We start from the raw sequence: 20,318 nt of genomic DNA, 5'->3' as shown, positions 1-20,318 counted from the left end.
ATTCGGATAAAACATCGAATGAGTTGCTGCAATCAATTGATTTTTCGGGTGGAGAAGTTACTCTTTTTCGTTTGTTTTCAATATTTGGCGCATGGCCTTTCTCGGAAGACCCAGACATGTTCGAAGAAATAAATATTCCTTTATGCTGAATTATGCTTGAAAAATATGATAGTCTTGAAAAGACGGCTTGAGTAGAAAAAGTAGGTGGTCTTGAGAAAGATTGATTGTCAAAAAAATATAAGAAGACTAATCGAGCAAAAATATAGGTAGTCTTTAATCACTTGGTAAACCAGGAACTATCAAGATTTGTGACCAGTTCGAACGAAGGTTCAAGCCGGTATGAAAATAATTCCGGTAGGTAAGTATAACAAACTAACTGATTGACCGGCGTCAGGGGTGCCCCTCTGCCCTACCGGAAATGCATCATCGGTACCGGCTAAATGCGTTTTTCCTGTAGTTCTTCTGCCGAAACACTAACTCAAATCGCGTCGTCGTCAGGGGAAATCTGACAGACACACACAATATTAAATAATTTATTAGAAGCTCATCCCTCGTGTCGCTATCCCAGCTGCCCCTATTTTCTCGTTCAGTAGAGTATCTTTCATGGTGCCATACGGGAACAAGTTCACCAAAAGCAAGATACATGCGCGGGCGTGTGTCCCAAATACCGACTGCTCTTGTCCTTAAACTGAAACCGAGCCGTTTCCGCTGGGATCGGGAATGGTGCGGTTTTGTCGCTTTGTCATCCGAGGTTCTGTGTGCGGCTGAGTGGAAAACAGCCAGAGAATTGACAGTACAGTAATAGCATATTGGTACACTTTCCGTCCGCTGCTATAAATTTCGAAACCGGTTTACGCTATATATAATTGGTATTAAAATTTGAATCTAATTCACATTTAAAGCAAATAATGCGTTATTGCCAGTTGAATCAGCCTCGATCGGATATACGGTTGCAATGAAAGGGTGGAATGTGGTTGTTCTAACTACCTGATTGGACTAGTATTCCGGATCCATATGGCGAATGATGAATCGACACAGCTTGACGCGACATGTAATGTTGCTAGGTATAAATCATTTTCGCACGAGGCAGTTGTTTTAGTTGACATCATGACTGATTTCTAATATAAACATACTACCATACATACTGTGCCAAACTTTTGGAGCAATAACGTTTGCTAAAAAGCCGCCAGAGTAAAAATTATTTAAATCACCCCTTCTTTAAAATGATGTTTTCGCTTTAGATGTGTCGATGTGGTTTTGAATCTTTAATTACAACGAAACCCTTGCATATATATTTGAAAAGCATTCTTTTAATTTTCTTCACTCCTGCTTTGAGGCAAACAATATTTTTTAAGACTATCTATCTACTTTATCAATTTTAAGCTACAGTTTATATTTATTTCAAATACGTAACTTTTGACCTAGTTTGTTTCAACACTTCTTTTTTATTGTTTTTTGTGGGCACCGATTGATAGAAAAGATTCACAATTGTTGGAAGATCAAATTGTCGACGACTGTCAACAAGGAATAAAGGGTGGTTTCCGATTTGATAATCCGTATTATTAACGCGATTACGCGATCGTTTTAAGTTGTGCAAAAAATACAACATTTTAAATAAACTTATGTTTAGTACCCTTTCTCCTTATAAATTTCCTTGTCTTCCTTCCTATTCCTCTTCCTTTTATCCTTATCTATTGCAAGTCTTCCAATCTTATTAATTTATTCGTGTTAGTTTTAGTGCCAGAGGCTCTGTCAATACTTCCACGATTTCACCTCGCTAATCAATCTCTTTTAGATATTTAGGTCATGCTAAGGAGAAAATAATTAACTTAAAGTAACATTTATGATCCATTTGCTTTTAATTCTTACCCCGTTAATAGATGTAAGTTTAGCTGTAAGCACCAACTAGTAATTGGATTAATTTAGTCTTTAATAAATTCAACTTTAGATTTAAGATTTTTAGTTATCGATCACTCAACTTGTCTCGTAGTTTCAACTTTTGACAACTCCCAGCGAAGTGTCCAACTGACATAAGATCGACCGAGAGCTGAGTGCATAACAGTGTTGCCTGCGCTGAATAGTACACGGTCGCTATAGATGGTGAGATGCAACGACCGAAGGGTCGTGACACTCCCCCGGGTATGACAGATCCCTGTCTCACTCCCCATCGCGTCGAACATCTAGAACTGCGAGCCTCGTCGTCGGTTGCTCGTAGATCCCGGCCTGTGTCTGTACAGCAGCTGAACTTATCTGTCCGTCTTTACCCGTATTGACAGAAATGATCCGTCCCTTAAGGTACTAGTGAATGTCATCAAATTTGAAGTAGTAGAGCGTTGCTTTACAAATCCATGCTGACATCCGTCAATGATGTGAGAAGAAGCAGAACACATCTCGTTGTAAACGAACTCTTCAAGGACTTTAGCAAAACAGCTCAAAAGCGAGAATCCTCTGTAGTTTTATTAATACCTCCGGTGGATACTTATGTTCCGTCTTTTTGTTGACATCTTTCTTAGGAACTATACAACAGAGTATCTCAAATACAGTTTCGTAGGACGCGGCGATTTACATGGTCTAAAGCGTGTCCACTTAACAAGTCACGCCAGTCAACATCATCAAAGGCCATGGAAATTTCATCAAAACTGTAGCGATTGAAGTCAAAATTGAGGTCGTCTATGGACTCGGCAGAATTGTTTCAATTTGCGTATTGAAACTCGACACGAACGGTTTATGGTGAACATTCACGTAGAGTATATAGGTCAGAGGATTAAGTTGTACGACTGAATTTGGATAGTACACGAAAGTCACACCAATCGTACGTCCATTTGCGATAGTGAGTGAGTTGATTTGACACAGACTACCAGCGACCTTTGTTTCCGTGATAGTTATCTCTTGTTCAGATGTTGCGTTTTCAGGTAGGTAAAATTTGATATCGCCGTTGAATATTAATCGGAGATGGGGTAAGTTGTAATTACCTACAAATAGTACATTGTCTGAGCTGATAACTTTGCCTAGCATTTTTTGAACTGTAGCAGAATGAGCATTGTAGAGACCTACATTGATGATCGGTCGCAGATATATACAACAAATATACAGTAAGCATCCAAATTCGCTCCGCCTTGGAAGGGCAATTCTTTAAAATAAAGGCTGGCCTACTTTTAAAACTGCCTGCCTTCACGCTTACAGTTCCATATGCATTTTTGTTGTTAATTAAATAATGGCCCGAAACAGAACGCCGTATTGATAGAAGAAAACCTTTCTCGCTGCGCCGTCCCCATCCGCAGATGTACCGGCTCCCATCCACGTGCCTTCGGCGACTACGGGTACAGGGGGCCTGCTCCTATCACAAACAGTCGTAAACCTTCAAACACATTCTTGGCCGCCCTCGGCACACCCTCTTCAACGCCTCGACAGCCAACAAGCCTGCCACAGGAAGTTCCGCACTTGCGATCCAATGGAACAAAAACGACCTAAGCAAAAATATCGGAAATCTCGGAGTCTCACCGTTCGAGAAACACACCTGCACACCGATGTTAATCCCTCCCCGTGTTTCGGAAACAGATACGAGTGGGAAATGGCGAAAGGCGAAAACAGCCATCAAACCATCTGGGGATAAACACGGAGTTGTTATCAATGTACCTCTCGACCCCCTTCAGCTACTCCATCGTGTTTCTCTACAGCCCTTAGAAAACCATCAATATCAGGAATCATCTTATCAGCTGGATCAATCAGATTGCCGTCCCCTTCGTCGTCATGTGGGACCACAATGCCCACCACATGGCATAGGGCTCGGACAAAGCTGCCACTGAGACAATGGGATTATCCGATTCATTAAAGAAGTCGATATAGCTATACTTAATGACGGCAGCACTACATTTATCTACGGCAACACCTCTTCTGCCGTATACGCCACTTTCGCCGTCAGCTCCATAGTAGGGATATATGGGTGGTCCACCGCCAACGACACTACTGCGAGCGACCATTTCCCCATAGAAATACACATCAACAGCCTTCCACCCAACATCACCCGGTGCAGATGCTGGCTGTACGATAGCGCCGATTGACGTCACAATACAAAAACAACTCGACCGAAACCACACATAGTCGTCGACCGCTCTGTCGGACATAATGGTTAACGCAGCGGGCGAAAATATACCCCGAACTAGAGGAATACCACCACACACTGAGTCGTACACTGCCGGGTGGAGCCTAGAAATCGCCGCCGCCATCAAAGCACGTCGGAAAGCTCTCGTCTTATGCACATAACACCGCCCAACCACTCACTTCGAGATCAAAGGAGGGACAAACTCAAAAGACTCAGAAAACCGCAAGTAAAACCGTCCTAACAGCCAAGGAAAATAGTTGGACCAATTTCGTCGATGGCATCCATCTGGACTCCTCGACCGCCGAGCTGTGGAGATGGGTAAACGCGCTCAGCGAAAAACGCCGATAAAACGAATATTCCATAGCGATGTGTAACAACAGCATCACCGACCCCGAGGAAATCGCGTACAGGAAAGAATGTCACATCTAATCCTTATCTGCCGATGAAGCCCTACCAGTTGTTTCCGTCTAGCGCAAAAGCCTCACCCATCCCGAAAAGTGCGTCCTTCCCAGTGGAATAAAATCTGGCCCATATTGTTCTCATCCCCAAACAATGCCTTTAGCATCTTCCGATCAATCAGCTTGCGTGTATCGCGAAAACCCCAGAAAGGATGGTCAACGAGCGACAGACTACGTAACTGGAAGAACACAAACATCTCGACTCACAAAAGTTCGCCTTCAACAAGGGACGGCACAGAAGCACACTTAGGCTCCCTCGGAGAAGTGCTAGGCAAGGCCAAATCTGAAAACTTCTATGCCGACATCGCCATCCTCGACGTGGCAAAAACCTACAGCACAGTGCGAGGAACCTCGGAACCTTCATCCAAAACTATCTCACCACTCGCCGCTTCCGGGTATGCATAAGCGGGACATTATCCCAAGAGCTCCGGGAGTCAAGCGGAATACCGCAAGGTTCAGTACTAGCCGTGACACTATCCCTTGTTTGGATGACCACGCTACGCGTCTACGGTGACGACATCATTCTGGTGGCACTGGAAAAAACGATCCCGCGCACTCGGATATCACTCCAGACGGCTGTCGACCAGGTCGGCCTATAGGCACTTGCTACCGGCTTCAACATATTTGCCGAAAAACGCGCCATCACCTACTACTGCGCACCGTCCTCGCGATCACCCTCGACAGAAAACTAACGAGGACGCACGCCTTTAAATTATTTTAAAAGAACCGTGAAAGCAGGAAATAGCTAATCCGAACTATCTGTTCCTGTCATCCGAAAAACAACTGCAGAACAGCACTGACTGTCGAACGATCCCTAATACACAGTAAAATTTTCTGCGGGATCAAACGCAACCTAGAAGGGCCATCCACTACTTTCGTGCCATTATATCACGGAGCGGTACGGCTTGCCTTTGGAATATTACCAAGCTCCCCTGTCAAAAAACCTGCGTTGAGGCCGGAATACTACCCTGACACTGGCAAGCAGCCAAGGTAGCTTGTAAACGGGTACTGAACGAGAAGATTTCGGGTAATTAATTCCCCATACTTACCTTCACGGTTATGTTACATCAGGAATTGACCAACAAGCCCCTCCCAACCATGCACGCCAATATCTACACCGATGGCTCCAAGGGAGACGATGACGTAGATCGGAAATCAGCGGACCAGAGAGTGGGCTCTCCTTTGCCTACCACCCTCCTGTATAGCCTTCACAGCAGAAGTGGCTGCCATTACAGTGGCAATGGAAAAAAGAAACATCGACTCCCTATCTGTTTTGAGAGACATCGCTTCCGGAACATCTACATACCCCTTTGAACAGGCTATCGAAGGCCATCGAGTCCAACTGGTTACACTCTACTGGGCAGGCATGCACAAGAACGGTGCTGCACTGTGTCCTATTTCTGTGCACTGGCTTATAATGTGTCAGAGCTAAGTTCATTGAGCTAGGGCTAGTGCTGGTTTCCGATGAGTTAGAGTTAGCAAGTATCACGAACACCGATAAGCGAGAGCTCTCACTAGCACGGTGACAGCTAGCCCGTTAGTGTGAGTAATAATGCCTGCATCGATTTTTCAGCTACCTGTCGCACATTTACCAACGCATATTTCTTGCTTTGTCGTATTCTTTCGTTCCATAGCTTTCACCACTGCACCGTTCTAGCTTATCGGGCAAGCTTACCGTGCTAGTTCATTCAGCTAGCTCGTGTCGGCTTACCGAACTAGCGCATGGTGCTAACTCCTACAGCTCGAGCACGAAGGTTACCTTGCACGAGCGGTATAAGTGCTTATTGCTTTTGGCTCGGTCAAAGCCGCTCAGCTCGTGTTAGGCTCTCGTGCAATGCTTCATGCATCCCTGATACTGGGTCCCTAGCCATAGTGGTATCACGGATGCCAACCACCTAGCCCTACACGGAAAACAAGTGTGAACCCGACTCCTAGACGAGATCCTAACCACCGATATCTACAGGGACTTCAACACTAATCTGCTCCACGGATTTACCTACTAGTTGCGGAGAGGTCACACACAAAAGGTAAAAAGATCAACCTACAGTTGGACAAACGGGGATAACCATAAGGAGAAAAAGATAGTCTTCCGGTTCCGGATGGAGCACACCATGTTGATCGACGCACACACCATCTCCAGCGGATATTATACCTGCAACACCAGCTTTTCTGTCGAGCATCTCCTCTGCAACTACCAGGAGTTTGAGAACCTTCGTCGGCAATACGGATTGCTGGGATCTACATACTAGCTAACGATCCGGTTCGGGAAGAGATTTATACGATCGCCAGCCCTCCGACACACTCCCTGGGGAGGCTCTCTGCGGCCCTACTTGACCTGGAGCACGCAACTACCATCGAAGCTCCCAGAACAACATCCCAACGACCATCTGCCTCACCACCCTAGGAGTTATCCCATTACCATGTCGCTGCGGCGCTGGAAAGACCGCTAAAAGCCAGACAGCACGAGGATCGCTACACAGATACAAGAACCGAGAAGCTCCCGCAACGCCTCCATCACTTTTGAGCATTCTTCACAACCAACGTGGTCCGAATTCCATAGATACCTCACCCTACCATGAGCCCTCTGATACACCCCTAGGAGTGCTGGAGAGGTTTTCCACGGCCCAAGATAGCAGCAGAAGATTGCAACGACGGCAAAACGAAAACCTTTCATACCAATGTATAAATTAAATGTAACTTATACAGACTCCCAATTAACGGGAAATGGCCGGTCAGGTTAAAACCAAAATAAACACACATTACACATAAAATTATCTGCTGGATTGCATTGTGAATAACCTTTGTTGTACAATACATAAATAAGACAAGCGATGTGTTCGGAACATATCAAGAAAAATACTAGAACATGGTTGGCCCATCCATGAGGCTCAATGGAAATGCAAATCTTGAACAACGTATTTCTCAGCTATCTATTTTTTTCAATATGGATTTCTTATGCTTTAATAAGCAACAACAGGTGATAATGAAAATCCAATGGATAAAGAACGAGACTACATCTTCGTTCGAGCGGAATACCAAAATTTTGCGGCATCACGTCATCTCAAGTTTTAACAATTTGTAAGTCCTCGCAGGTGAAATCGTCGCCCAGTACAGTAGTCGATAGTCCAGAAGAGTGCTATGTTTGTGAACAGGGCCATCCATTGGTGAAGTGCATTGTATTGGAGAAAATGAATGCAACTGATCATCTTGCCTGATCAATTCCAATGGACTATGTTTTAATTGGTTCAGGAGTAATCATTGTTAAGGAATTGTTAATCGAGATATAGCTTTAAATTCTGTAATCGATGTAACCATTCCATCCACCATGAATGTTTCGGAGATCGTTCTGGGGCCTTCGCTCTGACCAGGTTTCATCTTGTACTGGTGTAGCTTCTGCCTCTGCTCTCTGCAGCCACTTCCTGACAGCGAGCGCCATTGTCATCGATGGTTATGGTAAGGACCATTTCACACGTGGGCTTTTGGATAACGCATTTTAGCCTCATCTAAATACCGAGATGATGGCTCAACTGCTACAACATCATTGTTTCCTACAACCTATGAATGTGTACCATTTAATAATGCAAAGAAAAAAGTTGGCACCTTCAAAAAAACGCATCGTGCAGTACCAAATAAATACACTGTATAAAAAAATTAGACATTTTCTGAAATATTAAAAAATGGCACCCAAAACCACGTTAACGCCCAATTTCTGACTACGCCACTGCATTAAGCGCATCACATAGTGCCATTAAATCAGCTGACCCAATCTCTCACGTGCGACCGCGATTCCCACGTCCCTTCCAACCGGCACTGGTTGTTGGCAGCATGCCAAGGGAATTATTAGAATTAATTTAATTTAGAACAGCGCTTTATGGATGTAATTTATGTGAAATCCACTCCCGCGTCTCGCCCCCTCCCCCCATGCTTAATATTACCAAATGGCTCAATAACCCCGAACAACCAACTCACAGCAGCGAGCGATTTGATGACTATTCGCAGCCCCGACCCAAAGCCTCTCCACGAACCAATCAGCGGCCGGACTCAATCTGACACACTGACACCGACTGGGATGCACTGTATGCAAACAGCCTGTCAGTACACTTTCGGGACGCATGTCGGACCGAGTGTCGCCACATGGTGAATATTGTTTTAAAATATAATCTCCACAATGCATGCATAAATTTTAATAATGCACCGAGCCGCAGATGCGTCATAGCTGTGTGGCGTTTTGCGATTAATTTATTTATTCACTTCGCTACCGTGGCGCTTGTGTCCTGTGCTGTGGCAGCAAATGATGGAAACAGGTGGCAGAGGAAACAGCAAAAACCGGGATAGGTGACTTTTTTTTCTGGCTACAAATGCATACATTCGAGCCGTCGCTGGTATGGTTTTTGCTACACTGACAACATTGTTGGCGGGATGCAGCAGCCAAGCGGGGTTAGGTACTGATTTTTGGAGGATCTATGAAACAGTGCCACATGTATCGCTGTAATAAATTGCCGGGGAGATTGCGTTAGCAGCAACGAACAGGATGCGAGAAGGGTGCACATGACGGATCCAGTATTTGGACAGCACCAAGATCAAAGACCTAAAAATATTATTCTGTTTGTTTTATCGTTTTTTAGCTATTTTGGTTATCATATAAAATGTTTGACCCATTTGTTTAAATTATAACTTTTTCAAATGCCAATTTAAATTGTTTTCTCTATTTCTCATTCACGTTTCATAAAAACTATTGCCATGACTACATTTGCGTGCTTTTTTAAACCCCTGAAAGAAAATGTTTCACCATCGTTTAATAAACCGTTTTCATTAAAAAAAAGCCATATCACCGCACTACATATTTACCTTCGTCGCGGTTGCTGGCGTTATGAAAATTCACCCTCGTGCATGATGAATAAAATGCCTTGATCTAGTTGTTCCTGAAGATAAGCTGCTGAACGTTTATCATTTCCGTTTGTAGCTGTTAAGTATGTAGCAGCTTATCGCTACTAGTTTAACATAGGTAAATGAAGGTTGGAAATTTTAAAAGCACTTTGCTTACCTATCTCGAAAGCGTACTCGAAAAAAAATGCGAAACGAAGAAGAAATGGTTGAGAAAAATCTCTCCCTGAAAGTGTCGGCAAGATGAAATTTAAACGCAAAACTAAATCTTTTTCGGTGCATCGTGGTAGAATGTGCTAACTGAATGGCTTCAAAAACGTTAAATGTGGCGTCTGTGCAGAGCTGCCACCAGAGTTAGGTGGATATATGTGTTGTCATTATAAAACAATACTGGATTTTGCCCAAGCTCAACAAGAACGGGGTCAGGTTTTCTTTAAGGGCCCGCATGTTTACCTGATAAAAAATAGAGATTGAAGAAAAACTTGAAAACCTTATGCGAAAAAAACAGTACAGTAAGATTCCGTTTTTGGCACATTCCGATTTTGGCAACATTGTTGTTGTTTATATTAAGTAGGGCATTGCGCAAGACACTTATTTTTGAAATATCAAAGACCCCTTCCATCATATTGTGACAAATGTAAGTAAGCCAGTTGCCAGACTTCATTATTTGGACAATTCTAGAACCCCGCCCACTTCGCTAACTGTGGAAAAATATTATGGAAATATATATTAAATATATATAGGGTTCGTCGCGGTTGCGGTAATTACCGCAACCGCGCGGTATTTACCGCACCCGCACCGCCAAAACTGCGGTGCGGTGAGACACTTTTTCCCGCGGTTGCGGTGCGGGAAATGAGCTTTTACCGCGCGGTATTACCGCAACCGCACTTCAAAAAATAATTGATAAAGTCTGCAGTCTGCATTAAAAAGTGAATTAAAACTATGACTTTTACCATTTGAGAAGGACGCAACTAGATTTATTTTCTGAACGAATGCTTAGCAATGTCATTATTAGGAACATCTCTCTGTCAGAACCTTCGAGTTTTTTATTACCCTACAATAGAGAAACATGATAAACATTTAATTGCTCTAATTTCCATAGGCTTGACAATGATTTGAAAAGAAATCCGAATATAATCTGTATTCTCGACCTATCGCCACTTGATTTTTTATATTTTGGTCATTCAAATGTGATAAAACATACTGTTACTAAGCAATAAAATCTATAAGCTGTGTCCAATATAATTTGGCAGCATTATTTTTAAGACATATTTTGAAAACTATTTATTTTATACTTATACCTTTTCAAATACATAAAACGCCAAATCCAATCATTGAAAAACAATTGAATTTTACACAGTCTACTTTCTACTTCTGCCCAAGTCAGACGTACAATCGGACCAAGTGAACAACAACTAGCAACCTCTCGATCTAGTGTGCATTGTCTCGAGAACAAAGGAAACTTTTAATTTATTCTTGCCATCATGAGTAAAGTTGACGAAAAATCTCTGCTCCGACCCAACACAGCGGTCGTTGACTTTAAATTCTGTTCAATAAGATTGAGTTTTCGTGAAGTGGAATACCTGCTGAAGGTGAAGATGCAGCTAAAGCTCAAGGAGGTTATGTATCTACAGTATCATCATCTTCGCAATGTAGTGCTCATATCATTCAACACGTTAGCACAAGCCGAACGTTTCGTTTTGCAGAACAACTTGAAGCACGTGGCTGAAAGTGATAAAGTTTGAATTAAGATTCCCGTGTATATAAAAAAAAGACTATGTAGATGTAAAATTACATGACCTATCACCACGTACCCCTTCTGATCTAATCGCAAAATACATGTCGCAATACGGCGAAGTAGAATCAGTTACACGTGATACGTGGAGAAATTTCTTCCCGGGTACACTTAACGGTGTTCTTGTGGTGAGAATGCGGATCGAAAGACCTATCCCCTCCCACTTGACTATAAAACTTAAAACCCACGAAGCTACTATTCATCAAGCTACGTTATGCACCCATGAGGGGCAAACTCCTACGTGCATGTATTGTAATCAGAAAGCACACCACGGACCCCCTTGCGCGGAAGATACAGAGGAGAATGTATCGCTACCGATTGCCAACGAATCCACGGAAAACCAACCCAAAAAAGAATTTTCAATACCAATACCTGAACCACAAACGGTTGCCAAATTTGTGGCAGCTGTTCAGTCCATCTTGACAACTGCCAAAGCAGCATCCAGCACCCCTGAAACAACTGTAAGTAACATGAGGAAGATAATAAGAATGACAACGGATTTACATTGGTCACCCGCAAGTGCAAGAAGCAGGAAAGAACATCTGGTCGCGAGCACCAAGGCACTTTTAACGATGATGACCTTGATACAGAGGACAGGAGAGAATTAAACGGTCCCCACGACGCAGTAGGCGAGCCGCAAAAGAAGGTCTCCGCTCGCAATAAAAAGTTGCGCGCACGAGATCCAACGGACAAACAATAATATTTGTTTTTATTTTTATTTTTTACATATTGTAAACACGTAAAAGATCCACGGCTCCGCTAAGCTACCGCTATGAGCCGTGTCAAATAAACGAAATAAAAAAAATTGAATTTTACTGTCAAATCCAATTACAAAATGCATCATTTCTCCTGATTCCTCTTGGCAATAGTGGAATTATGAATCGTTTTCGATGACATTTTCTCAACCGTGAATTTTGAGAACTAATGATACTACGACTTAAAAACAATCCAAAGAATGTAATTATCATCATCAAACCAAACGAATTTGGAGGAATTCTTTTCGCGTGCCTCCATTGTTCGTCCAACTGGGAATATTTTCTACCAAATTAACAAATAATATTTTTCAGTTAGGAGTATTTTGTAATTTTTGAAAGTAAAGCTTTGGAAGTTAGTGTAGGGCATTGCGATTTTTTGTTTTTCTCAAAGTCCCCCTCAAAGTCTTCCTTCATATTGTGACAAGTGTCAAAGTTAGCCCAGATGCCAAATTTTGCATAGTTTGGACAATTTTTGCCTTAATTGAAAATTTATCTTGAAAGATTAAAGTAGGGGTTAGGTATTTTTACATAGAATCTGTATACAAAGTTTGAAAGAAATCGGTTAAGTAGTTTTTGAATGGCAGGTAACACCGCAAATCATGTTTTTCCAGAGACGTTCTACAAAAATCTTCGTCACCGAGTCGTTTGTCGATATTTTTGCATGGAAAAATTACAGCATGTTATTGAAATGATACACTATAATGTACAAAAGTTTTGATCAGTTCGCTTCACGCAAAGTTTAAAAAAAAATCGAGAAAAAGTGTTTTTTTTTCACGCCAAAACCCCTCTTAATAAAACTTGCAAAGTTGAATAATTTCATAAAGGTTACATTCTGTCAAAGATAATTTTCGTGTAAATAAGAATAACATTTTACTATAAATGGCTCTATAAAATAAATGAATAATTTTTCAGCACAATTTTTAAAATACATGATTTTTACCACATTTACCGCATTACCGCGCGGTGCGGTGCGGTAATTGCAATGCGGTTGCGGTAAGCGGTGCGGTTTTATTATTTTGCTGCGGTTGCGGTGCGGACTATCCATTTACCGCCCACATCCGCACCGCGACGAACCCTAATTAAATGCCATAACTTTGAGCCAGCACTCACACAATTACAATTCATGCCATTTTTTTTAAAGAAAACATTATTGTAATTGTAATTTATTCAGCATTTGCATTTCAACGGAAATATTTTCGTTTCTCGAAAAATAAATGAAGTTGGAATTTTGGGATGCTTCGTCCAAAAATACCAAATGCAATGCAAATCATCTTTGTTAGAATACGAAAAGTTGGGGTTCTGGGGCATTTTGTCATTTATATAACGATTTACATTTTCACGCGCAGAGAACGTGCACAAAACAACATAAAATGACTAGCACTGGAGACATTGGACATTGCGAACAGTGATGCCACTAGTACAGATTTATCTAGAATAGTACAGTGTTTTTACAGATTTTTGTAAAAAAGTACAGATTGGTACAGATTTTTTTTATATGACAGCAAGGTAAAATAATTTAACACTGTGATTATCCCAGTAAACAGCAGGTAAACGTCGAGTTAGGACGCTGACAGAGTGATGGCGAGAAGATTAAATGAAGCTGTTACTGACTGAGCTTGAACTAAGGCTGAGTGAAAGCCGAACGGATTTACTCGGAGTGTCTACGTATACTTTGACTGCTCCACTTCCACGTTTATTTGATAGGCACAAATGCGTTAGCTTGGCGGTGCCAAATTCTTTTGTTTTGTACATTTTAGATATCTTAACACTAGGAGGTTACAATGTTGAAACATTTTTTTTATTAACAGTGAAAAATTTTACAGCTATTTTAAGACTAGAAATAAAATTCTATATACAAGAGAGGCGGCAAAAGTTTTTTTTATGAAAATTTTTAAAACAAGGAATTCAGTTTGATATACAAGAGGGGGGTAGTTTTTTACGAAATACTTTACTGATATTGGCATTACCCAGACAAAATTATCCGGAATTCTGACTGGATTCCGAATCAGAATCTCTGGTTTGGTTTTCGCGAATGAAAAATCAGTATAAGAGAAATGATTTTTTTTAACCTTCATTATTATTTGGCACAGAATTCAGAGAGAAGAGTACATATAGAAAAGATTTTTCAACTCCCGGTACAGATTTAATTGTGGCAACACTGATTGCGAACCTCTTTGTTTACTTTTTCTTTCGATTAATACGGCGATTCTTACAATATAATGGAAAGGATTAAGATGTGAATGTTAAACAGAACAGAAAGTAAACAAAAAGAATCTCTCGTTGTTAAACACGAGCTAATGAAAATTTTCCTCCGAGTTCTTTGTTTCTGACAACCAGAATATTTGCTGACTATGAGTGACTTCGGCCATGTTACAAAATAAACTCATACAGAGTCAAGCAAAACACTTATTTTTTTGTGGTCCACCGGAAATTATCTTGAATATTCTTCGATTACGCTCATTGAATATTGAAACAAGAACAAGTATATTTCCAGATAAGTACACCGTTTTTTGTTTCGTTAATGTAATTGTGTTTATAATATTATAGCGGCAGTCGATTGTCAGTTGACAGCTAAAGAAAAATCAGAAAAAGGTAAACAAAAAATCGGTGCTTTCAACAAGTTTCAAAAATCGCATTTTAAATCAAAATTGTTCCGAGCTGTACGATTTTTGTGTTCCACTTTAAAGGTTAACGTATGATAGATCAAATTTAGTAATAAACGAATAAACAATCAAAAGAATTTGGCCGCAAAACGTTGGGAAAAGTGGTAGGTGCTGCTTTGTATAAAAATAACCGATTTTCGTAATTAATGAATGAAAAAGAGTGAGATTACCTACCATCATATCATTTAAATGTGAGTAAGAAAGAGCATTTTGAATAAATGTGCAATAGAAAACAATACATTAAAGAAAATAAATCTTTTTTTGATGTTTACAGTGACATATAAAGTACCTGGAAGTCAAGTGAAATGGATTTGAAAATTGTATTTATAATAGTGTTATTATACTGGATAGTAACATTATTTTGTTTGTTCTTAAAGGATTTGCTACTGGATAGCATTCGCGTGGATTTCGATATCGTAGATCTGTTGGATAGGGTCAGAAGTTGTGCGACGTAGCATTAAATTTAAATTTTTTATGTGCATCAAAACCCATTGATTAGAGAAACAAATTTACTGTTCCTCCATTCCCAAGACTTATTTAAATTAACACAAGTTACTTTTAACGCGGTTTTTCATGTGGTAACTTTTTCGATTCGCAAAATTGCAAGTGTTGGGGGGGAGGCTTGGAAATGCTACGTTATTTACAAGGGGAGGTTAGAATGTTGTGACAAAATGCTACGAGGGGGAGGGAGGCCGAGAAAGCTACGTCATTTGTGTACTGCCCCCATACTAGACCCAAACGAGAATGTTTCCTTATGCAGATTATCTAACAACAATCATTCCTTGTTGGACACGACTTGTGTGCCGAGTGAGCACTTGACAATCGCTTTTTAATTAACTTTTAGTTAATAAGGTAAATCAGCCAATAAAAAAATCCTTGATCAATTAGTTTAGAGCAATGCACTAGGTTCAAAGCGTGTATAACGAGAGTGAAAAAGATTCTCATTGAGGTAATTTAGTGGTTTTGTTTGAAAAAGATGAGATGATGCAATTCAAATAGTTTTTTTGCAGAACATGGCAGCTAATGATAATTTTCCAGGTAAAAAGAAGCAACGAAGTCTCACTTTAACCCTCTAGTGCCCAAATTTGTATTTGGCTTGAAAAAATGAGATGAGAAAAACGAAAATAATGTTGATAATTCATGTAAGCTATGGAGTTATGGATGGCGAATAAAAAACAAAAACTTTTTTTCTTCTAGTTACTTCAACTAGGGTTCGTCGCGGTGCGGATGTGGGCGGTAAATGGATAGTCCGCACCGCAACCGCAAAAAAATAATAAAACCGCACCGCTTACCGCAACCGCACTGCATTTACCGCACCGCACCGCGCGGTAATGCGGTAAAGGCGGTAAAATTCTGTATTTTTGAAAAATGTGTTGAAAAATTATTATTTTTTTGAATAACCAAATATAATAAAATAGTACTCTTATTTACACGTACATTAACTTTGACGGACTACTCAGAATGTAACATTTATTAAAAAATTAAAAAAGTTGACACTTTGCAAGTTTTATTAATACAATTCCGTACATTTTGATATAAATACTTTCGAAACAAGGTAAATCTTAGCATAGCACTGAAGTCATATGAAATGTAGCTGTACTTAGGGTTGTGGTACCGGTAATACCAGTACCGAAAATCCCGGGAATACCGACCCATTTTTGGTACCGTAATACCGGTACTGAAGAAAAGTCAGTACCGGTATTTTCGGTACCATACAATTTTTTTATGAAAAATATGTAGATTCTCTAGGGGGACATGTTTCAAAATATCGGTCTGCAAGATGACTTTTAATTATATTAATTACCTTCTATAAGTTAAACATTACTAGCTCCCGTTGTACTGAACGGAATGTTTAAATTCTTTATATTGTTATTATTAAATTTTAACGATCTTGTACTAAATTTCATAATATTCACATCTAGGGTAAGAGACGTAAAAATTTGCTATGATTTTTTTTATTAGCGACATTCTGATTGGTTTCCATTTTTTACTGGGTGGCACGTAATAAGACTATGGTCTAAATCATGTCTTTGGTTTGCTCTTAAACCTTTATTTATAAAATAAAGAACAGCGATTTAGCAGCTAACAATTTTAGACTTGGTGAGCTACTCCAAATGGGGCGATTTGTGATTATTAGTGATAGGAAAATTCAGCAAAACTCCATAGTTTACAGGAAAGCAAAGAGCCCAGGTCGAAACCAATTTACAGCAAATCAAGAGAGGAAAAGCGAGCAACCTGCTCGGATTTATTGCCATTCTCGCTTTGATTTACTGTTATTAATAGTGTTTCTTACTTTTACCATCTGTTAAAGTCGATAAAAGTCGCACCGCGTAGCAGTTATTGATTTCATAGTAGCCTAGATTTCGAAATAAAAGAAGGTGCCGCATACGAAAAATATTTTTTGCTGAAATGAGTCATGCCATTCCGAATCAATTAAAAACAATAAACATGTTTTTTGATCAGCACAAATCAATCATCTGAGAATAAGGTGATCAGTTTCAGCATTCAATTTCATTTTGAAGCTCTTTTCGAATTTAAAAAAAGGGCTTCAGTACCGTAGTACCGGTTCTCGACAAAAAGGGTCGGTACTTCGAACCCTACATATACTTCATCATTATACATACAAAAACGTTCTTCCGCAGCAATCAATAGGAAAACTTTTAAGTTCTCCAAATTAATCAGAAGTTCTCCAATTTAATCAAAATTCACAGTTGAGAAAATGTCATCGTAAACGATTCATAATTCCACGACTGTCAAGAGGAATCGGGAGAAATGATGCATTTTTAAATTGGATTTGATAGTGCAATTAAATTGTTTTTCAATGATTGTATTGTGCATTTTATATATTTGAAAAGGTTCGCTTGTAAATTTTAAAAAGTGTTCAAAATATGACGTAAAAATACTGATGCCAAATTATATTGGACACAGCTTATAGATTTTATTTCTTAGTAACAGATTGTTTTATCATATTAGAATAAACAAAATATAAAAAATCAAGTAGCGATAGGTCGAATACAGATTATATTCGGATTTATTTTCCAATCATTGTCAAGTCCATGGAAATTAGAGCAATCAAATGTTTATTATGTTTCCCTATTGTAAGGTAATAAGTTTCGTCGTTCTTAAATGGTAAGTCAAAGTTTTAATCCACTTTTTAATGCAGACTGCAGACTTCTCAATTTTTTTTAAGTGCGGGTGCGGTAATACCGCGCGGTAAATGCTCATTTCCCGCACCGCATCCGCAAGAAAAAGTGTTTTACCGCACCGCAGTTTTTGCGGTGCGGGTGCGGTAAACACCGCGCGGTTGCGGTAAATACCGCAACCGCGACGAACCCTAACTTCAACATAAGCGAATTCAGATGGTTTATATTTTGTACTCCATCAGAACGCAAATTACCCAAGCTAAGGGGTATTTCACTAGTGGTTGTTTAATTATTGACTTCTAATTTATAGTAGGGGAGACCAGTGTCTGCTGGTGATGGTTTCACTTATCATGTTTTATTTTTTAATTTAAGAAGATCGTGTAAAAGAAAATTTTCAAGATTCTTCAGGTGAAATTCCGAAGTAAACTAACAAAAAAGAACGTATATTGTATATACCAGCGATTCTTAACCTGGGGTCCGCGGATCCCCAGGGGGCCGTGAAAAGGTTTATGGGGGTCCGCGAAGATGGATATCTTTTCCGGTTGGATTTTTAATTTAAAACTTTTTCGCTACATAGAAAAATTAATATATTGACATTAAACAAAACCGATCTTCACAAACAATATTATAACTGTTACCACAGGAGCACCGCAACTGGCAACTCTGCATACAGAAACCAAACGCGTGCTGAACTGAGCAAATATTGGTTAGCTTCATTTATAATATTACCCGCCACAGCTCAGTGAAGTACAATCGACATAAAGCCATACGATATACATGTTACGAGCAGGGTTTGTTTCATCGCATAATCCTAGAAATTAAAGTTAAACCAGGTAGTTATTTCTTAGATAAAACTTAAAAAAATTCCAGTTTATAATAATATTATATAAAATTAGCTATTAAGTGCTACAAAAGCGAAGTGCATTCCACGCAGTGTGCCGGTGATCGCTGGTTAGAAAGCTACGTATATCTAAAGATACAGGTTAGAATTCTTTGTAATCTATTTCCCGCGTGGTACTAAACTATGCCTCCATAATAGCACCAGCAAGTAAGCAAATAACACCGAATTCTACGAGGAACTAGTTGCCGAAGTTACGCGATTCAGTAGGCATACTGTTACGTGATATTGTACATCATAAAAATAACCCAATTATCAAAAATTATCTCTTGTAGCTTGAAGCTGTTTATTGATCAAATAAAACCAAATTTAAATCAACATCTGCTATCAAGAATAGTGTTTTGCCTCTCTTGTTCCGTGGAACAATAATAACCTTCCGCAAGTCGCGCTAGCGCACTGAGTGCACGCTGCTCTGAAAATCTAGCGAAATCATCTTAGACGGGCTGCGGCTGCTCGTTCAGTGAGCCATTTGCGCGACTTCAGGAGGGATAACAAATAAATCGTGAGCCACAATAAGGGGCCATGCATAAATGACGTAGCATTTTGGGGGGTAGCGAGCGTATACCAAATTTGTGATGAAGTGTGACGAGGGGGAGGGTAGGGTCAGAAGTTGTGCGACGTAGCATTAAATTTAAAACCGATTGTTTACAGACAACAATTTAATGATCCTCCATTTTCAAGAGAAATAAATTAAAATTCAAACAAGTTACAAGTTCGCAAAAATACGAAAAGATTTTGTATGCGGATTTAACTTGCTACATTAGTTAGCAAATGTTGCTAACTAGTAGACTTAGTTTGGAAGCTGCATTAAATTTTCACTTCGGATTCAACCAAACAAAATTTAGTAATTTGGATGAACGTATGCTTCTTAGAATCATTGACAGCTGCAGAATTGTGAACTGAGAGAACTTCTCTTCATGCCTTGACATATAAAATTCAAAACAAAACTATCAACACTATATTTGTCATGAAATTAGCTTATTTTACACGCGATTTGCTGTTATAATGAAAATGCTGCTAAAAGTTGTCAAACATTTTGAAATGACATGTATTTAAAATAATTGAAAAACATTTGTAATTTTTTTTCATCCTCCGATCGCTTTGCATAGGACAAGGGGTAGGGGGTAGGTAAATGCTACGTTATTTATGAGGGGGCGGTTAGAATTTTGTGACTAAATGCTACGAGGGGGAAGGGAGGGGTAAAAAATCGCCGAAAAAAAAACTACGTCATTTGTGTACGGCCCCTAAATTAAAGTGCCTGTAAAGCTGGAAAATATAATTTCGATTGACTTGACCCACTCTCTTTGACCTACTGTCATGTACTGTTGAATTGTTACTAAACGGAAAAACGGTTCTTAATTTCAAGGAAGTGGCATATATACAGTTACACCACGGGAGAAGCTGTGTATAGATAATGTTTAAAAATTTAGCCCCGGCAGAAAATTTTATTGCGAAGAACAACATGCAACACGGATCGCATATGTCAACGTTGAAACCAAAATCCTGATTATATAGATGACGATAAAATTGAGGTGCGCCTATGCGACCTAGCGCCGCGCATAAGACCAGAACACATTAAAAGCTTTATGTCAAAATATGAAGAAGTGGAATCCGTTATTG

Source organism: Topomyia yanbarensis, chromosome 2 (genome assembly GCF_030247195.1).
Source record: "Topomyia yanbarensis strain Yona2022 chromosome 2, ASM3024719v1, whole genome shotgun sequence".
In the NCBI taxonomy this organism is placed as follows: domain Eukaryota; kingdom Metazoa; phylum Arthropoda; class Insecta; order Diptera; family Culicidae; genus Topomyia; species Topomyia yanbarensis.
This window is presented reverse-complemented; position numbering follows the sequence as displayed.